The sequence below is a fragment of the Peromyscus leucopus genome, chromosome 10, assembly GCF_004664715.2.
Source record: "Peromyscus leucopus breed LL Stock chromosome 10, UCI_PerLeu_2.1, whole genome shotgun sequence".
NCBI classification, from domain to species: Eukaryota; Metazoa; Chordata; class Mammalia; order Rodentia; family Cricetidae; genus Peromyscus; species Peromyscus leucopus.
In genome coordinates this window covers 63,330,767-63,344,666 of record NC_051071.1, presented here as the reverse complement: position 1 = coordinate 63,344,666, position 13,900 = coordinate 63,330,767, and positions in this window count along the sequence as shown.

Below are 13,900 nucleotides of genomic sequence, written 5' to 3'. Positions count from 1 at the left end.
GGTTCTGTAAACACAACTTAGATCCTCTACAAGAATAGCAAGCACTCCTAATCTCTGAGTCATCTTTCCAGCCCCTGAAAACTATTATTTTAATTGTGGAACTTTAGAGGATCCCATGTGATAATTCACTACATCTATACCATATGTGGTGGTCAAATTAGGACAACTGACCATTTCTATCTCAAATGTTTTATAGAAAGGGGGAATTTTCAGACTACTCACCCAACAAGGAATTAATACCCAAAATATGTAAGGAACCTTTGACTCAATGCCAGAAACAAAGCAATCTGATGAAAAGGTGGGCAGGAAGTATGAATAGATTCTTCTCAAAAGAGGAAATTCAGATGACCAGCAACCTTGAGAAAGAAGGGTCTCCTTCACTAGCCACCAACGAAATGTGAGTCAAAGCCATGGGATACCACATTTCCAGTCAGAATGAGTCAAAGGACAAAACCCATTTGGGGAGAATGAAGTATGTCATTGATGGAGGGCAAGTTAGTGTGGCCACCTTGGAGAACAGTATGAAGGCTCCTTGAGCTCTCCACACATCCAGCAATCTATTTCCGAATGTCTGTATTCAAAGGGAATGATATCAGCATATCCAAGAAACACCTGCACACTTGTTAGCCAAGATACAGAGTAAATTAGAACCAGTCAGTAGATGAGTGGATTGAGAAGATATAAAGAACATTAAGAAGTGATACCTAGTGTTTACCATGAGATGAATGGAACTATAAAATGTTATTAAGTGGGAAAAGTTAGACATAGGCAAAAATTGTCATGGTCTCTCTCATATGTAGTTTTTTAAAGTCAGGTGGAATGTGTAACAGTGATTGCTAGAAGCTGGGAAGAGTGGTGGGAAGAGGGGATGATGGTCATCTAAATAATGGGTATCCCAACGGAGTTAGGTAGAAACAGTAAGTCTAGTGTTCTATGGGACGGTGATGGGACAATGGTTCACAGGGACCTGTTATATATCCCGTGAGCAACTGGATGAGAGGAGCTTGGAGGCACCAGCTCTCGGTGCTGCCTCGTGTGAGGAGTGTGTCTCAATCAGTTCCTTTGGGAATGGGCTGTCACAAGTGAGCCTGGCAGCCCCGATTCCCTTTCTACATGCATAGCTCAGCACTCACATGCATTCCCGTGACCGTCCAAACTGAAAGGGTGTGTGTTCGTAAACCCCAAGAGAGATAATTCAATGTCTTTTCTTTGTAAAGTATCCAGCATATGTTTTATAACAGAAACAGAAAATGGGCTGGGAGAGCCCCTTGACAATTAGTTTAATTTACAGTGAATTTTAAGCCCAGGCCAGAGGGTTTCCCCCAGGACCCTAGTTTGTACATTCATGTGTGTGTTTGGCTCAGGTAGGGGTTTTACCTTCAATACGGTGTGGGCACCTTAAGCAACTGCTGCCCCAAATGGCCATTGCAGCCCCGCAGCTCCCAGCGAAGGTTGAGCCCCCTGTTCCCTCAGGCACCAGCTCAAGCGCAGCCTATAAAGGAAACTTCATCTAGATCTCCAGCCCTCTGTAGAACTCAGGATGAATCAGGTTAAATCAGGATGAGTCAATCAGGCTGAGGTGGAGTTCCGCTCGCTCAGAGAGGCTGAATAGCAAGTAGCTCACCTTCTCTCCTCCTCGCTCGTGTCTCCCGAAAAACAGGGCGTCCTTCTGCTCAGCCCCACTTAAGAACCCTGGCTACACGTGGTTTCTCCCTACCACTTCCTGTCAGCTGGTCTGCTGACTCAGCTTTCTGACTCCAGGTTAATTTTATTTAACCAAACAAATGTAAGACGTCTTGGCATCGTTAACAAAAGCAGCAGAAACAAATGTAACACACCTTTGCACAGTTAAAATAATATTCCACAACAGGTAGACTCATCTCCATGCTTGCTTGTGATCTGGTATGTTTTGCCTGTATACCCCTTTATCATGTATACATTTCTATGTGTGTACTATATATTTGTTTCTACTTATAGTCTCTTTCCTTCGGGTACATTGAAAGGAATCGGGCATGGTGTGGGCACTGTTTTACTTGAATACCACTAACCAGCCAGCTAGTAAACTACCTACCATGAGCAATTTTTCTAAATGTAGTGTGGTGAGTATTTTGATTTACATCTAATTAATAGTGATCTGATTTCTAGAATAATGAACTCTTTCATTTTTAAAGTGATAAGCAAGATGGGTAAGTATATCACCTTGGGACATGGTAAAAAAGAAGAAAAACAATGCCAGATTTTCCAGGCTATGGGGGAATGGCTCCTTCTACTCAACGATGTGGGAGTACTAACTCCCACGGAGATTTTGGGGTGACTTCACAGGACTTCTCAAAAATCAAAGTGTTCATGCAACATCCCATGGCCTAAGGATCAAGAGTTGTGGGATCTCTATTATGTTTTCTTTGCAATTCCACTTTTAAAATTGTCCCCATGAGTACACTGGCTAAGTGTCCAGATTTGTACATCCAGGCATGTGCATCTAGTTGTTGACAATTTTGGAAAGGGAGACATATTTACATTGACACCTGTTGGGTTCCTACCTCTCTCGGGTACTGTAGCTGATGTCATAACAAGCGGACACTGATGGAACCTGTCTTCACACAGCTTACAGTTCATCACGGAAAACGGTCCATTCAGCATTCACTAAGTGCTGTGCTGTGGGGCCAGTGCGCAGTACATAAGTGGGGTGCTGAACCAAAGCATGGGGGAGGCAGTACAGTCTCACGGGAGGGGACGTGGAAGATGGGTGCTGAGAGGGGACTGACTGGATTAATGTATTGTCGTGCATCCTGTACTAGATTATGATGCAGCCATGAAAATGACACCCTAAAAATGTTACTGTATCATGGAGGGACCAAATCAGCCTACAAACTAGATGCTGTCAAATACACTCTGTCCCATGTGTGCACCTAGGTATATATATTTGTATATATCAGCATGTGTGTACATATTCTAGCAAGAATTTTCAGAAAGACACAGACTGAGTGAATGAGATAGAGGCGTGTGTGTGTGTGTGTGTGTGTGTGTGTGTGTGTGTGTGTGTGTGTTTGTGCACGCGCATGCGCGCACGTGCGCGCGCATGGGTGCATGCATGAAAGAGAGAGGGTGGGTGGGGCGAGAGACCTTAAATGCATGGAAGTGAAATAAGAATTGTGTTTGGTAAAATTTCAGTAGATTTTCACTTTGAAAATAGGAAACATTATTTTAATAATAAAATTGTTGCTGGATTTTAAATTTGAAACATAAAAGCAATACAGGTTTAATGTAAAACTTTGAAATTATAGGGAAGTTATAAAGAAAATTTAAGAGATTAAAAATCCCAAATGGCAGAGGATAAACCTTAATGTTTTAGAATGAATCCCCTGTTCTTTCTGTGCATATGAATCTTCTGGACATTTTCATATTGGTGTATGTTTTGTAGAGTCGCTTAGAATTTTTTCAAACTCAATTCATATTGAAAATAATTATAGTTTATCTATGACTTCTAGCATAGATTAGAAGTTAATTCTGTAAACTCTTATGTCTAAGAGAGTTAATTTCCTATTATATATAGACCATCTTGACATCAACTAGAGCAGTTTACCCTTCTCAGTTCTTTGGCACAATTAAATGATTATTTTCTTCTGCTTGGTGGAGTAGGCTAAACGTGGTAAGTTAAGTTCTTTCTTTGGACGCCTGTGAACAGCATCACTAGACCCCAGTGACCAGCTCTAGCCACGACAGGAGCATCATTCCCATGTAGACACACCATACAGTGGAGTGAAGTTCCTGGCTTAAGGATCATGTGTTCTTTCAACTCAGACATTTTCTGAGTACATGACTGCTATCAGTCATTCATTTTATTAAAAAAACAAACAAACAGAAGAAAGGAATCAGAATACTTCCTGTGTCAGGGAGCCCCAAACTAGAAATGACTTTTGTAAGTATATATATGATTATGGTGAGTGATACAATCAGTGAGAGCAAGCAATTCACCAGAATAGGTCTAGGAGTGTCTTGATCTTACTCAGATTTTTAAAAATCCCCCCATGCCTCTGTGTGTGTGTGTGTGTGTGTGTGTGTGTGTGTGTGTGTGTGTGTGTGTGTATGTATGTATGTGTGTATGTTTGTGTGTGTGTGTGTGTGTGTGTCTCATTACACATGTGGAGGTCAGAGGACAACCTTGGCTGGTCCTTACCTTCCACCTTGTTTGAGATGGGATCATGTTTTTTTATCACTTCATATACCAGGCTATCTGGCCCATGGGCTTCCTGAGGACTCCCCTCTCCCCCCTCCCCTACCCTCATCTCCCACACAGCCTTGGGGCTACAGAGAGCATGCTGTCGAACTCACCTTTATACAGGTGATTTGGGAGTTTGAGCTCAGATCCTGACACTTACAGAACAGGCTCTGTGCCCACTGAGCATCTCTCCCGCCGTGAATTTAGAATTTTTATCATCACATGTCGGATGGGAGGAGAAACTGGCATCATGATACTGTGTAGAGGCTATTTTCTTTCGCCTCAATGACTAAGGCCTGAAATAAAATCCCAAAGGATGGCAGTGCACGAAGGCAAGCTATGGCAAGCTACAGCTGTACTTCCTCTCACGGTGTGACCCTCAGTATTCAGACTGAAGTCTCTAAATTACAGGAAATTCAACAGTCAACTGTGCTTTTATCCACAGCTTCATTTTCTGCAACTTTCAACTTACCCATGGTCACCCGAGGTTCCTAAATGTTAATATTTGCCTTGACTCACTCAGCAGGAGAGACCGTATTCATGTAACTTTCATGCTGCAGAGGGTGGCCATTGTTCTGCGTCACCATTTTAAACGCACTGTTGTGCCTTTATAAATTAAACTTTATCATCAGTATGTCTGCATAGAAAGAGCAGAGTCTGTTTGGGGCGTTCTGTTGTCTGCAACTGCAGGTAAACATGGTGTTCTTGGAACATCCTGACTCCCCTTTGTAGGTTTCTGACCTGAGGTCAAGCTGGATTCCAGGGACGCACTCCCACTAACTCCCATGAAACCCCTCTCAGCAGACATAATGGTTCCGTTGTCCAGGTGATAACCAAACTTATTTCCCTACACTATGACTGGGCAATTCCATGAAGGCTGCTTCCATTGTTTTAGGCACATCTATTTCCTCAAGTTAGTTCAACAAAGTTTAAGTGTAGAGTTAAAAGTCAATATACCACAGGCACACAACACTTTGAGTTCCCCAGGCTAGAAGTCCTTCCCAGATCGTTAGAGAACCTTGTGGCCATGGGGACAAGGAGGGTGCAGTCAATGTTAGCATTCTTTGCTTTACAGAGCAAAGATTTGGAAACGCTGAAGAGGTCCCTGTGCATTCAACCCAAGCAAAGAAGCCGGGTAACTCTCAGAGAGGAAACAAAGGAAACTGTTTATTTTTCTGTGACTTAGAAAGTACAGTTCTGATCAAGCCAATCAACTGTCACACCTATTCAGAGGCCTCATCAGTTTGGGAGGCAACTAGGCAGTGGGACCAAGTCCTGTGCTCATTGCATGAGTTGGCTGTTTGAAACCTGGAGCTTATGCAGGGACACTTGGCTCAGGCTGGGAGGAAGGGACTGGACCTGCCTGGACTGAGTCAATTAGGTTGATCGCAGTCCTCGGGGGAGGATTTGTCCTGGAGGAGGTGGGAATGGGGAGTGGCCTGGGGGTAAGGGGAGGGGGTGGGAGGGGGGAGAATAGGGGAACCCGTGGCTGATATGTAGAACTGAATGGTATTGTAAAATAAAATAAATAAAATTTAAAAATAAATAAATAAATAAATAAATAAATAAATAAATAAAAAGAAAGTACAGTTCTGCCCTATTTTGCTTCTCCCCCTGTGTGAACAAGAACAACCTAACACAAAATACAACGTGATATCATATTATTTTCCTGATGATCAAATAGAATCTATGGATTCTATTTGATCCTTGACTCAATTTTTAGGATTTATAAACAAAATGGGGTAACTCTTTTCTTTTGATCTGGTGAAGCAATTCTTTTCTTTCATCATTTTTAAACATTGATTAAAGAAATATTAGTCCTTGCCGGGCATGGTGGTGCACACTTTTAATCCCAACGTTCAGGAGGAAGAGGCAGGCAGATCTCTGAGTTCTAGCCTGGTCAGGTTTACTAAAAATAAAAATAGAAAATAAAATAAACCATGTGCTATTAATCCTTGAGTTCTTATTTCCTCTTCTGGTTTTCAGTTGTTTGAAGTATGTGCATGAGAGAAAAATGTGATTACAGAGCTAAGTGGTTGTGTTTAGTCTGTTAAAATGTTTTCTGTAATTTTCAACCTGCTAATCTTTGAGTGAACTCCAGTGAGCCATTCTGTAGACACAGATTTCTGCTCCTAAGAGATCATTTGGACCTTTTCTGTTTCTGTTAAAAATTTAATGTGCTTAGGCAAACTGAATTTATATTTGTTGTTTTTAGCCGTTAAAAGAGGTTATATGTTTTATAAGATGGCAATACAGTAAGAAGCGGTATTGATCTTTGAACATTTTAAGATAAAAAAACATTTCAGAGTATTCTGAGGAATAAAGTGTTATATTACAAGTATTCATCATTCTTTTAGCATCAGGCATATCTCAAAGGAAATTTTTTCTCTGCTCACAAAATTATCTTGAATCTACTGACGTCATTTTAGCCTGGGTGGTAGTCAACCCTCATAATTATCATGTCAATTAATTTCTTGTTACAAGCTGAAATTCTTGTCTGAGGACAAGCAGTCCTGAACTTACCCATGAACTTACAACTTGGACAAAGTACTAGAGGTAACCATGGCCTCAATTAAATTCTCATGGAACCATTACATAACATGCATCTGTCTATACCTTTAAGTTGATTAAATCCAGCTGATTTCAGGGATAGCAAACTCCACTCCAGAAGGCAGTGTGTTTAAGAATTTATAGACACCTGTCGGAACCACCACAGCTATTGATCAATATTAGTAAGATTCTCTGAGGCTGGGGAAAAGCCTTCCTCCCTGATTTCATTGCTCACCAGTGACTCTTGGCTGTGGTGATCCAGTGGTGGTTTATTTTCTGCATTCTTTCTCCACTTATTATTTAAGTCTTTTGTGAGGAAGAAGCATCGCCCCCCCCCCCGAATCTCTCTTTCCTTCCACTGCACACACACTCTTGAGTATTTATGTAGGATAGATATTTTATTGTTTGGCTATAATTCACTTCTGTTCCTGTTTATTGTATAGCTCAAATTATTTCAGCTCTGGCCATTGAAACGGTCACATTTCTCTGGTTTAAAAGAATTTCCCCTAACAACAATTTTTATTCATAGTCTAGTCTGACCTTATATTTTCCTCCCCAGAGCTCAAGAACCCACAAATCCTATAATAAATATGGTTCTTGTCATTAGAGAATGGTATTTAGAACCCCAATCTGTCTCTCAGTCCCTGATGTGAATAGGGATTATTTGCCTTTAGGCTCTCTTACTGTAAAGTGTGGTGATATTTTAAACAAATAAAGCTTGCCTGAAGATCAGAAGACAGAGCTAGCCACATAATTAGCTATAGAGGTCAGGCAGTGGTGGCACACACTTTTAATCCTAGCAGTCGTGAGGCAGAGGCAGAGATCTGTCTGGATTTCTGTGAGTTCAAGGCCACACTGGGCTACATGAGACTAATCCAGTCTAAGAGAGAAACAGAGCCAGGCAGTGGTGGCACACACCTTTAATGCCGGCACTTGGAAGGTTGAAACAGGAAGTGATACGGCTGGGCAGAGAAAGGAATATAAGGTGGGAGGAGACAGGAACTCTGGTTCTTTCAGGCTGAGGAGTTGGTGAGGTAAGAGGTGGTGGCTGTGGCTTGCTCTGCTTCTCTCATCTTCAGGCAAGCTTTATTTGTTCAAAATATCACCACATTTCCCGTTTTTTGTCTAAAATAATAAAAGAAGGTTATTATAACTAATATAAGAAAAACTATATACAATAAGTACAATAATTATATACAATATATATAGTCAAAAATTACATTAACAATGTCCACTCCATAAACATCTGACAAATTCAGAGAAAATACTCCATTATTTATCCTATTTTGCTGAGTCTAAGATGTACCTAATTCACTCTCTATCTTAACTTGTATTACTAACCAAAAATGATCTTTTGATGTCCTTCAATTGTATACACTTTACACCTCTTTAGTGAGTTTCTTTTCTGAATTTATTAACAAACAATATTAAAAATTAAAAAACTATAACTATCTAGTATTCAACCCCATCAGAGACTCAAAAAGGAAATAATATTACCTGAGTAAACAAGAAGTGCAAGCAAATGACTTCCAAAAAAATGTAAGAAATGACAGAAACAGCTGGCTGCCTGGACGGTCTCCCAAGGTTCCTCTGCTACGTTGGGGCATCCATCTTCAGCCTACAGGCCTAGCATATCTGACAGACTTATCTGTGAAGCAAGATATTCTGAAGGGCCTTCCTACCTTGCCAAGACAAGGTAGCAAATGCTTGCATGCTAAGGATAGATCTAAGTCATGATGTCTGACCATTTTGATGTTGCATTGTATCCGATTTGCTCATATTTTATTGAAATTGAAATCTCTCTACCTACCTTTCTTTCCTATTTGGTGTCTTTACCTGACTTGGGTATCAAAGCAATGCTGGCTCCATAAAATATACTTGGAAGAATCTTCTCTAGAATTTAAGAAGTTTTGGTGTTAACACCCCTTTGCATATTTGGTAGAGTTTGGTTATGATGCTTTCAGATTCTGGGTTTTTCTTGGTAGGGAGAGTCTTCCCTTGTTATTGCTATTCTATTGATGAATCGACCCCTTTAATGTTGTATAACGATCTTTGTTTCTTGCAGCAGTTTTTGACTTGATGTCCATTGTATTGGATACCATAGACCCACCCTGCTACCCTTTGGCTACCATCTACCTCTCACAATCAGCTTGTGCACATCCTTAAGCTTAGCCAGGACTCTTACAAGCAGCATACAATTGGTTCTTATTTCCCTCCAATTTGTTTTGCTAGTCTGTGTTTTCTTGTTTAACCTGTTTCCACCAGAGTCACCCTTGGTAGGTAAGGACTTGCTGTGGACACCCTGGCATTTGCTTTTTGGGCACTTTATTGTCGCTCTGGCTCTTCCCACTTCTTCCTCACTGGTCTTTGGGATTTGATGATTTCCTACATGCCAGGTCTTAATTTCTTCTTCTTTGTTGTTGATGTATCAACTGTTATTTTTTTTGTTTTGTGGTTACATGAGACTTAACAAATCTATACAAATCTATAAACAAATCTTAACAAATCTATACAAATCTATAAATCTATCTTCAGCTAATAACTTCTGTCATATACAAAACTCTACCTTTATCCTTCCCTCCACAATTTATGTTTTTGTTGCCATAACATACATATATATGTATATATGTATCTGTTTCAAATTCTTTAAGAGCTTGTTATAACTTAATTACCTCCAGCTCTTTCAAGTTGTAACTTTCATATTAGAAGTGAGTGCGTGTGTCTGCGTCTGTGTGTATGTGTATGTGTGCATGCGCGCATGCGTGTGATGAACCACCATTACAATCCTGGGGCATTCAAGATTTGACTGTGCATTTTCTTCTGCTGGTGAGTTTTGTACTTTCTTATGTATGTGTGGTAGTAATTACTTTTATTTTTGCTCAAGGGACTTTTCTCTGTAGCTTTTCCTGTTGATGGGTTTAGTGATGATGTTTGCTACCAGTGTCTACTATCTGTGAAAGACCATTTCCAAGGGATAGTCTTGCTGGGCACAGTGTTCTTAGCTGGTAACTCCCCCGCATCTCCCTCCCTCTCTTCCCCCTTCCCTTCCCTTCCTCCCTCCCTCCCTCCCTTCTTTCCTTTCTCTATTTTGAACACATTCTCCCATCCTCTCCTAGTCTGTAAGGATTCTGCTAAGAAATCCATGAATTCTCTGAGTTTTCCTGTTTAGGTGAATCAACCCCTTTGCTGTTTTAAATCTCCTTTTGTCTTTGTCTTTCAACAGCTTAAGTATAATGAGCCTGGGAGTGACCCTCTTTGTTAAATCTCTTTGTGGACCTCTGAACTTCGTGGGTCTGGATGTTCATCTCTCTTAAGACCTCCGTGTTCTCAGTAATTACTTCCTTAAATACTTCTGATTGTCACTTTTTCTTTCTCACACTCTTTCCTTATACTCCTATAGTATAAAATCTATTTGCTTAACCACGACCCACGAAGTCTGTAAGCTGCTTGCACACATTTTTTTTTATTGTCTTCCCCTCTGAGTTAGTTCAAAGACTCTGTCTTTAAAATTCATAGATTTTTCTCTTTCTACTTGATCTAGCTGGCTGTTGAGGCTCTGAGCTGTACCTTTTATTTAGCGGATTGAATTCTCTACATTTACGGTTTCCATTGGGTATTTGTTATACTACCTTATCTTTTTAAAAAGTTTCTTTTCTTTCCTTTTTCTGTGTGTGTGCATATGTGCCTGCTTGCCCATGTGCATATGTTTGTGTATGGTACATGGACATACACACCTGTGTGTGCATGTGTGTGCATGTATGTGTGTGGTGTATGGGCATACGTGTGTGTGTGTGTGTGTGTGTGTGTGTGTGTGTGTGTGCACATCCATACATGTGTGCAGACATCAGAAGAGGACAGATGGGGCCCTGTTCTACTATCCTCCACTTTATTGCTCTGAGATATCCCTCACTGAAGCTGGAGGTAGGCTGGCCACTAGCAAGCCCTGAGATCCTCACCCGAGCCCCTCAGCCCCAGCACTGGAGTTACAGGTACGCATGTGGCCCTGCCTAGCTTTTTATGTGGGTCTCGGGGCTCAAAACCCAGGTCTTCTTTTACAGCAAACTTGCTTCCCCCATGAAGCCATCTCCTCAGCCCTTTAAATTTCTTAATTTTAACTTTTTGAGAGAGTGTCTCCATGCTCGGTAGTCCCGGCTGGCTTGATACCCACTGTGTGGCTTAAGCTGCCCTTGAAGGTGTGTGGTCACTTCCTGCCTCAGCTTCCCAAATGCTGGCATTGATGGACGTGGGTCACCACACCTGGCTTCTTTAAATCTTCATTCAGGTCATGAGTTTTCTTCCTAATTTTATTGAATGGCTTGTTTATTTTCTCCAGCTTCTCATGGAACTTCTTTAAAATTGTTGTTTTGAATTTCTTTTCAGGAAATTCATAGAGTTCTGTTTTGGGCTTAGAAACTGGAGAACTTCTGTGTTCCTTTGGTGTTTTCTTCCCTTTTCTGTGTATTTTCCATGTGTCCCCGTGTTGACCTTTGCAAGCCTGGTAGGCAGGCATCGCTCCCAGATTTTACAAGGTGGCTTTCCGTGTTTTAGTTTTTAATTATTTATTTTTAAATTATTCTCTCCCCCCCTCTGTGTGTGTGTGTGTGTCTGTGTGTGTGTATGTGTGTGTGTGTGTATGTGTGTGTATGTGCGTGTGTGTGTGTGTGTGTGTGTGTGTGTGTGTGTGTGTGTATGTGTGTGTATGTGCGTGTGTGTGTGTGTGTGTGTGTGTGTGTGTGTGTGTGTGTGTGTGTCTGTATAGTGTCCTTTGAGGCTCAGAGGCATCTGCAATGGTATGTGGCACCTGGGAAATAGGTGATCAGAGTATCCTTGGTGCCAGGTTGCAGGCATGCCTGAATGCAGTTCCCCACTGAGCCAAGTCTTCTTTGAGGCACCGCCCAGTAACCCAAGCCCAGGAGCTTGGCATACAGCTGTGGTTCTGATCCTAACAGGAGAGGCAAAGCATGAGCGTGACTCTGTGAAACAAAGAGTGCTTAGGCCCCAGGGGACAGAAGGCAGTTGCAGAACCCAGGACCAAGGGGACGTTGGGCCCTAGGAACAAGGTACTGCAGAATTGAGACTCTGGACCCCGCCATGTGGGAGCTCCTGTTCGGTCAGACCAACTGCAGCAATTACAGGATCCTCAGGCTGGCTTGGGAATGTCATAGCTCGGGCTCCAGGGGCCCATGAGCAGTTCAGCAAAGGCCTGGGAGAGGTTGGGTGCTACAGTTTGGACCGTAGTCTATTCCCAGGCAGAAAAGGCACCGTGGCTACCGTGGAGGAGGAGGCAGCAAAGCTCAGCCGAGGTTCTGATTCCATGAGCTTGAAGGCAGCTTGTCTGCATAGCCCCAGAGCAACTGTTTGGCTCCCTAAAGCCTTGGGAAGATGGAGTTGATCTTTATATATGATAAAAGTTAGAGGTTCTGAGCTGTCCTTTTAGACTTTTAAAAATGCAAACATTTTTAAAGATTTAGTAGCCGTATCACAGTTCATTCTCAAAAATAGCAGTTAGATGCAATATTAATGCCTATTGGAACATAGTACTTTAAAAAAGAAAGAAGAAAAAAGACATATTTGAGCTTCTCATTCCTAGTCCTCTGTGGAATGACTCCTGGACCCCAGCAGATTTCATTTTCCTGGCTTTTGTTTGCTCGGCGTGATAGTTTTGATTGTCAACTTGATGAGGTCTAGAACCACCTTGAAGACAAACCTCTGGACACATCTGTGAGGGATTGTCCAGATGAGGTTAACTGGAATGAGAGGTCTCACCTTAACTGTGGCCATCACCCTTCTATATAGGCTGGAGTTCTAGACTAAAGAAAAAGGAAAGAGGAAGTGGAGGATTGTATTCACCCCTCTGCTTCCCGACTGCAGTGGAGTGTGGGTATTCACCCCTGTTCTTCCTGACTGCAGTGTGGGTATTCACCCCTGTTCTTCCTGACTGCAGTGTGGGTATTCACCCCTGTTCTTCCTGACTGCAGTGTGGGTATTCACCCCTCTGCTTCCTGACTGCAGTGTGGGTATTCACCCCTGTTCTTCCTGACTGCAGTGTGGGTATTCACCCCTGTTCTTCCTGACTGCAGTGTGGGTATTCACCCTCTGCTTCCTGACTGCAGTGTGGGTATTCACCCCTGTTCTTCCTGACTGCAGTGTGGGTATTCACCCCTCTGCTTCCTGACTGCAGTGTGGGTATTCACCCCTGTTCTTCCTGACTGCAGTGTGGGTATTCACCCCTCTGCTTCCTGACTGCAGTGTGGGTATTCACCCCTGTTCTTCCTGACTGCAGTGTGGGTATTCACCCTTCTGCTTTCCGACTGTCGTGGAGTGTGGGTATTCACCCCTGTACTTCCCGACTGTAGATGCAGCATGGCCAGCTGCTTTAAGCTCCCTCCATCTTTTCTTCCCCACCATGGTGGATTGTCTCCTCAAACTGTGAGCCAAGAAAACCTTCCTTCCTTCCTTAAACTGGTTTTGTTGGGTAGTTTGTCCCATCAAATGTGTAAACCAACATACGCCGGGCAAGCTAGGTTTGGGAGGATTTTTCACCAGCTTCTTCACTGAGGTTGGCAGCCTGGCACTGTGGAAGCTCATGGATGCTGGGGAGGAGGACCATCTCCTTGCTGTATGCAGTACCTCCTTCCATTTCCGCTGGGTGTGTGTGTTTTGCTTTATTGGGATCATGCCAAATTCTCATGGTTCTGTATATAGAAGGTTGTACTTCCTCTCATCCACCATGTTGAAAGAAAGGAAGGAAGCAAGCATTTGAAGAACACATAAGAGCCATATTATTTTGTGGCTAAATCTTTCTTTCTAAATTATTCTTCCTTCCCTTTTCTCCCTCCGTCCCTCCGTCCCTCCCTCCCTTCCTTCTTTCCTTTCTCTCCTCTCTCTCTCTCTCTCTCTTTTTCTTTCAAGATTCACTATACCAGTGCCAGGTGGTGATTGTACACGCCTTTAGTCCCAGCCCTCTGGAGGCAGAGGAGCTCTATGAGCTCCAGGCCAGCCTGATCTAAAGAGCAAGTTCCAGGACATCCAAGGCTACACAAACAAACAAACAAACAAACAAACAGAAAACAAAAACAAAAGAGTCGGCTATGTCTAAAGAAGAACAGGTCATTTTGTAATTTGCCAGAT